The following is a 6,000-nucleotide window of genomic DNA, read 5'->3' as shown; positions in this document are numbered from 1 at the left end:
AATTTCCTGACTGAATCCTGCCCTAACTTGTTTTTCCAAATGGCCTTTTAGCATACAACTCAGCAATGCATTAATCCAATCTGAAGGTACTGATGACCATGGCACAGTCCTCATCCACCAGGAAAGGACAAGTCGCCTAGCAAAGCAAACTTGTTCATTGGTAGAGCAGGCTTAGATACTGAATGACACTGAAGAAAAATGACTTTGATTTGAAAATGAAAAGGTTTGCAAAAAATTAGAGTTTTTCCAGTTTTGTCTATGTAGCATGCGTCAAAATATTGTCAAAACTATCACAGGGATCTGCAGTAAGAGAATCTTGATTTTTAATAATTTGACTTTTAATTAAATTTTCTTCAAGAATTTTCTTAAAGAATGCTTTAAAAACTCACCAATTTTAAGCCTTATGAAATTGAATTAACTTCACAATTTCATATTTTGCGGATTTTTTTTTCTCAGCCAGATCTAAAAAATGCTAATAACCATTTAAAAATTACACTGTGGATCTGACTGACATAAAGCAGAAGCTAGATCACCAGTCAAAACCTACTAATTTCTTTTCATCTGTGTAGCACCACTTTGATTTATGTGGGCTAGCAGTGCAGTTTCACAAATGGGATGTTCCCCTGTGCTTCCTACTGAACCCTCTTATCTGGCACTATCACTTGTCTTGATCGCACATGCAGCGAGATCAGATGTGTTGGTCCAACTGAAAATTGGTCAGTTTTTAGCCACATGAATGCTCATGTCAGAATAGAATGGTGATAAATTTATAGCCAGTCACTGAGCAGTGGACAGGACTGCTACTTTTGGCAGCAGCTTTGTCATGCAGCAACTTGCCTGTGGGGAAACCGCACACTAAACCTCATGAAGCCTGATCTTATTCAAGCTCATCAGTATGAGAAATATCAGGAAAAGAAAGGAATACAATATGCCAGATTTAATGGAAAGAAATGGAGTTGAAGGCTCCTGTATGCTGAAGCTCTTTCTTTCAACACTATTCTTACAGACCCCATGTGAAGAGACCTTGAACCTGTAAGTAGAAAGATCTTGTTTAGGAGGAGACTAGAAAAGGTTTGATTTACCCAATCCAGTACTTGATTAGTTATTTGTGATCAAATAGTTTTTGAAATTCACTAGTAAAAACCCAGAGAAAAAGACGGATTTAGAAAGAACAAGTATTTTTCTTTATATATACAAATACGTACACAGATATCACTCCAAAGATAGGTTATGGTAAGACAAAAAGCTAGGTTCATGCATCAACTCCCTCCTGCTGAAATGGAGGCATTTCATCCTCTTTCATGAGACTGCATGCTCTTCTGTGCTGTCAATGTGGAGGCTTCAGCACCTACCTGACAAAGTAAGTCACATCAGCTCACTAAGGTGGTAAAAAGCTATTTCCTCTTCCTGCCTCCCACCCCCCCGCCCCCACCCCACCCCCAGTTGGTTTAGTAGGTTGGAGTTCAAATGTTATTAATGGTGGCAGGGCCTCAAACATAGTTTAATGTCACAGCTGATAGTTTTTCTCAGCAAAATGTCACTAAACCAACATGAAGTGATGCTATTTTAGACTTGGACTTACAGTTCGAGCACTTTGAGGACAGTATAAAAAAGACAGTTGTAAAAAGTTACCCTCAAGCTGATTTAGTGTAATCTGCATGGAAGGAAAACAAAAAAGAGGCCTGTGTCTAAGCCTCTTGATTTTGTTAAGGCAAATTTTGCTAAACTAGGGGACCTAGTTAATCAAGTCAAGTGAACTGAGGAGGCCAGGAGTTTGAAGGAGTTACTCCTTCAGCAGGCTGATGTTAACACAGTGTATTGAAAGGATAACAGAACAAGAAGGAAGCTTTCAAGGAAGGAGGGACTGACCGGCAAAAAAAACTTTGCTACCCATCAAGAAGCACAGAAATAAAATGGTATTTTCCAGAGCAGAATAAGGGAAATGGCAGCAGGTAGTACCAAACAGGAGAGTATCAAAATGGAGAGTGTCTGCTAATAGATTTCTTTGGGAGTTTTTTTTATTGCATTGGCTGGTTTCACAAAATTAGGCAGAATCATCAACACAACTGCAATGGGATGTAATCTGGAAAAACAATGAATGATCTTGATGATTGAGCTAATGGAAACAAACCAGCCTGCTAGAATACAAAATGCAAGGTCATACCCTTGGAGACTAATAAAAATTTTGCTGCCAATGGAGAACTTTCCCAGTAAACAAGTGGTGTAGAAAAGAACACAGGTACTACTACAACAGAAGGTGGTTAGCTACTATAGTTGTGCAAAAAGCAACTGCACACCTAAGACTGTGATATTCTATGGAGATATGGAAATACTAATGCACTGTGCAATGTAGTGATTAAACTTAAAATGGAATATGATGGGAATTTAAACCCACATTCAAGACAGATGAGTTCAGACTGGGACAAGTGGCAATAAAGGCTAGTGGAATGAAGATCTGTTGAACAAGAAGAGACTAAAAGATCTTTGTTTAGTCTAGTAAAAGGAAGGCTGAGAGGGAATATGATTACTGTCTATAAATATAGTGGGGTAAATACCAGGGAGGGAGAATAGCTATTTAAGCTGAAAGACGAATGCTGGCACAAAAGCAAACGGATTCTTGAAGAAATTTAGATGGAAATCAGAAGGTTTCTAACATGAAACAATGAAGTTCTGGAACAGATTTGCAACAGAAGTAGGGGTAAACATATCAAACTGCCATTAAAATGGAGCTTGAAAATTTTCTGGACGAGATTATATGACATGGTTTCCTGTAATAGCAAGAAACTGGTTTCAGTGACCTAGGGAGTCTCTTCTAGTCTTAGGGTCCTATATTCTGTTTTGCACTGTCATTTCTACTCCATGAAGACAAGAGATTTATCCAACTAAACCCCTCAAATGTTTAAAAACTAATAAAAATTATTTTTTGCCACTAAAAATTATGTTGATTATTGTAAACTCACTGCAAGTGATTTCAGAATAACACCTTACTGGGTATTACATTCTTAGCCTTTACTGTATTGGAATGTCTTCTGTGGGGTGGTTGCCCAGTTTAGAACATGAAGTTCATTTGAAAACATATCATGTAGTGAATAGTAATCTCACAGGATAGTATGTATTGTTTCATTATTTTACCTTTTGAAAGATCACTTTTGGTTGAATAAGCTGCAAATTAAACAGCTATAAGCAATTTATTTATAGATATATATATTGGTTTGTTTGTAAATATTATGGAAAGTATACTAGTTCAACAACCACAATGAAAACCACAGGTAGTGTTTTGTAGGAAGCAGGTTTTTTTCAATTTTTTTATAATGTGGGTTCTGTTATGTGCAACACAAAAACAGAGACACCATACAGTATTTTTTCATTAAGAGCTTCAGTCTGTATAGACTAGATACAATGCCTAATGAAACCCAAAAATCAGAACACCAGCAGAAGGAATATTATATAACAAACCAAAATGATCAAGGTGTTCCTGGCCACAGGTGTTTTAAGATTCTAAATATTTTGTTTTTTGTTGGCTGGTTTTGTTTTTTTGAATATTTTTCCTCTCTGAGGAAACACAATTTCTTGAAGTTGTGTTAGGCAACCATCTAGCAGACCAGAATTCCATTATGCCATGACCATGAAAATGTGACATGTTCCATCAACTAATACTGTTCGTCCACATCTTTCTTCTTTGGGATGGCCAAGGGGGATTGAGGCTAAACAGACAAATAAATGAGATTGAGGGCAGAAAAGAAAGACAAATATTGGCAGAAATAGAAGGGGAAGAAAGTAAATAAAAGAATAAGATAAAAAGAATAAATAAAACTTCGTGAGGCAGAGACTACAAGGTTTGTGTGGCAGGGCAGTATAGAAGCCAACAATGAAATGCAAGAAATTTTGGGGTCACATACATTACAAAGGACTACACTTCATTTTTACTTCTACAGGAGGTGGAAACAAAGACAGTTCTATAAATACGTTTTATCTGCATTCCAAACACATTTTCTCCCCAAGCCAGTCTTCAAATCAGTTGTAATAAACTGTGTTCTAAAGGGTTTCATGAATCTCTGCTTTTCAAGGGTTACATATATGAAGTAGGGAAGGCATCTTGTTCAAATAGAATCATAGAATAGTTAGGGTTGGAAAGGACCTTAAGATCATCTAGTTCCAACCCCACTGCTATGGGCAGGGACACCTCACACTAAACCATGCCACCCAGGGCTTCATCCAACCTGGCCTTGAACACCTCCAGGAATGGAGCATTCACAAATTCCCTGGGCAACCCATTCCAGTGCCTCACCACCCTCACAGTAAAGAACTTCCTCCTTACATCCAATCTAAACTTCCCCTGTTTTAGTTAAAACCCATTACCCCTTGTCTTATCACTACAGTCCCTAATGAAGAGTCCTTAACCGGCATTCTTTAAGGCCCCCTTCAGATACCGGAAGGCTGCTATGAGGTCTCCATGCAGCCTTCTCTTCTCCATTCTGAACAGCCCCAACTTTCTCAGCCTAGCTTCACACAGAAGGTGCTCCAGTCCCTTGATCATCCTCGTGGCCCTCCTCTGGACTTGTTCCAACAGTTCCATGTCTTTTTTCTGTTGAGGACACCAGAACTGCACACAATACTCCAAGTGAGGTCTCACAAGAGCAGAGTAGAGGGGCAGGATCACCTCCTTCGACCTGCTGGTCAGGCTCTTTATGATGCAGCCCAGGATACGGTTGGCTTTCTGGGATGCAAGCGCACACTGAAGTCGGCTCATCAACCAACACCCCCAAGTTCTTCTCCGCAGGGCTGCTCTGAATCTCTTCTCTGCCCAACCTGTAGCTGTGCCCGGGATTGCTCTGACCCAGGTGTAGGACCTTGCACTTGGCATGGTTAAACTTCACGAGGCTGGCATCAGCCCACCTCACAAGCGTGTCAAGGTCCCTCTGGATGGCATTCCTTCCCTCCAGCGTATCAACCGAACCACACAGCTTGGTGTCATCGGCAAACTTGCTGAGGGCGCACTCAATCCCACTGTCCAATGTCACCGACAAAGATGTTGAAGAAGACTGGTCCCAACACCGATCCCTGAGGGACACCACTCATTACTGATCTCCAGATGGACATTCAGCCATTGACCACAACTCTTTGTGTGCGGCCATCCAGCCAGTTCTTTATCCACTGAGTCGTCCACCTATCAAATTGATGTCTCTCCAATTTAGAGACAAGGATGTCGTATGGGACAGTGTTGAATGCTTTGCAAATGTACAGGTAGATGACATCAACTGCTCTACCCCTGTCCATCAGTTCTGTAGCCCCATCATAGAAGGCCACCAAATTGGTCAGGCAGGATTTCCCCTTAGTGAAGCCGTGCTGGCTGTCACCAAGCACCTCGTTGTTTTTCATGTGTGTCCTGGGTTCAGCAGTAGCAGTCATTTTTCTCCTTCTTGGTAGCTGGTGTAGTGCAGTGTTTTGACTTTCAGCTCGGGAACAGAGCTGATAGCGATGTTTTGGTTTGGCCAAGGACTTTGTGAGCCTCATGCTCTGCCAGGGAGGAGGGGAAGCTGTAAGGAAGCAGAGATGGGGCGCCTGACCCAGGCTAGCCAAGGAGGTATTCCATACCACAGCACGTCATGCCCAGGAGGTAACTGGGAGTTAGCCGGAAGGGCTGGGAGACTGCAGGGTTGGAGGAGGTATCGGTCGGTGCTTGGTCGGGCTGAGGGGGGCAAGTTATCGGTCGGCTGGTGCTGAGGTGTTGTATTCTGTTCCCTTGTTATTTCCTTTATCATTATTATCATTGGTGGTAGCAGTAGTGATTTGTGTTATACCTTAGTTACTAAACTGTTCTTATCTCAGCCCGTGGGAGTTGCATTCTTTTCGATTCTCCTCTCCGTCCCTCCGAGAGCAGGGGGAGGGCAAGAAAGGGGGGGAAGTGAGCGAACGAATTACCTGACTGGGTTTAAAACACGACAATGTGCCTTCACATGCCTTCCAGGAAAATCTGCCAGGAGATTTTGCCAGGCACAG

The sequence above is a fragment of the Pezoporus wallicus genome, unplaced genomic scaffold, assembly GCF_028554395.1.
Source record: "Pezoporus wallicus isolate ANWC-B61680 ecotype Strahan unplaced genomic scaffold, APGP_CSIRO_Pwel_v1 scaffold_6446, whole genome shotgun sequence".
NCBI lineage: Eukaryota > Metazoa > Chordata > Aves > Psittaciformes > Psittacidae > Pezoporus > Pezoporus wallicus.
This window is presented reverse-complemented; position numbering follows the sequence as displayed.